The sequence below is a fragment of the Limulus polyphemus genome, unplaced genomic scaffold (assembly GCF_000517525.1).
Source record: "Limulus polyphemus unplaced genomic scaffold, Limulus_polyphemus-2.1.2 Scaffold1040, whole genome shotgun sequence".
NCBI classification, from domain to species: domain Eukaryota; kingdom Metazoa; phylum Arthropoda; class Merostomata; order Xiphosura; family Limulidae; genus Limulus; species Limulus polyphemus.
The window spans coordinates 216347-218279 of record NW_013666650.1 but is presented as its reverse complement, the minus strand read 5'-3'; positions in this window follow the sequence as shown (position 1 = coordinate 218279).

Here is a 1933-nt window from a genome sequence, read left to right as displayed (position 1 = left end):
AATAATGTCAGACACTATTTACACTTTAAGGAACATTCGATAATGTCAAATACTATTTACACTTTAAGGAACATTCGATAATGTCAGATACTATTTACACTTTAAGGAACATTCGATAATGTCAAATACTATTTACACTTTAAGGAACATTCGATAATGGCAAATACTATTTACACTTTAAGGAACATTCGATAATGTCAGACACTATTTACACTTTAAGGAACATTCGATAATGTCAGACACTATTTACACTCTAACGAACATTCGATAAAATGTTCGGATAAAGAAGTAGAATGGATTAAAAGAGAATGTTCAATATGTGCTAATGATTAACAGTGAAATAAGGATGTACATATTTATGTATGTGTCGAATATATATATATACAAATAAGTCAAATATATAATTGTTTAGTAACGAATTGGAAGAATTTATATTACTTGATTGCCTTTTTATTGGATCATACTAATTCATCATTTTTAACTGTATTCTTACTTATATTTTAAGGTATTTTTCTTCAGGGAGTTATATTAGTTAACTGACATGTAATAACTTAAATGTGAAATAAAAGTTATTATTACTATTAAGACATTATTTGAGAAGCATCTTTAAGCTAAAATAGAATATATTGATATGTTTTTATGAAATAATAATTTGGTGACGAGACCCGCAGATTGCGAGTCGAATGCCCGAACCATCAGGCCATGCAAAGCCCAGTTTGGGTGGAAGTAATTTACCTATAGCAGACCTGTTTTCAGTACTAAACCAGTCAAATATACACATGCAAGTGAAAGGTATGAATATGTGATGTTTGCATGAAATATAAACGTTGTGGATTCAGTTACGTTACCAAAAACGTTAACATCCAAGCAAAAGCAGACATGAAAACTGGGAAGCAGAAGGAATAGTAACAATAAGATATGTTGTCCTTCTCATTGTAATCACTTTCAGTGTGTTAGATCGTTTAGTGATTGACAGACCTAGATATGATTGATCAGACATTTTGTCAAAAGTTTGTGACAATACGAAACGTTGGTGCGTCAGTAAATCAAATCAAGTGAACAAATAAACCTTTAACAGCACGAGCCAAAGTGTCGATCACAAACATCGGAGTGAGAATAAGGTAAAGAATTGAAATTCTATTTTTTAACCTACTTGAGCTGTTAATACGCCGACTCTTGATACGTAAAGGTGTTAATATTAACTACTGGTGTATCATTATATGTACTCCTGTCATTTTTTTTGTGTTGGTAATTCAAATCATGGTGTCAGAATGGAAAGCGTGTATGTTAATAATACGTGTTGTAACGCGATTTATATTCAGATGTGCCCACAACAACATCAGTCAACAAGAATACTATCCTAGGAGATGCTGACGCCACAAAGTCTGCTAATGAGCGATTTATTCTGCTCGCATTCATGCATGTGATTTCAAACTATCAATTGTGCGACGTTAGCCTACTAACATATAATAGGATCGAGGGCTTGTTGTATGTAATTTTTTGGAGAAGTTTGTTTAAAAGTTTTGATTTTGTAAGCATTATTGTCAAACAAAGCAACAAGCACAACGAAAAACACACACACGAATTCAAAACATTTCTTTTAAACTATTTGTACAAATCTTATGAAATTATACAACTTTTTATGCTGTTACAGCTGCTATTTTTCAAAAGAACGGTCGAAATGCAAATGAGTGTATGTTCTTTATATCGTAGTTATAATTTAATACAATTTCTATTAATATCTATATTTGGACATATGTATTTTCTTTTGAAACTGTTGTTGCTCTAATGCCACGGCTGTGTTTGATGGAGAATAAAATACATGTGTATATTTTAAAGTCATCTATCCTTAAAATTTTCCAACCACGAAACTGTTTGAACGGATTTAAAGAAATTTTTAATTTTAAAATTAATAAGTACAATTTAAAATTAA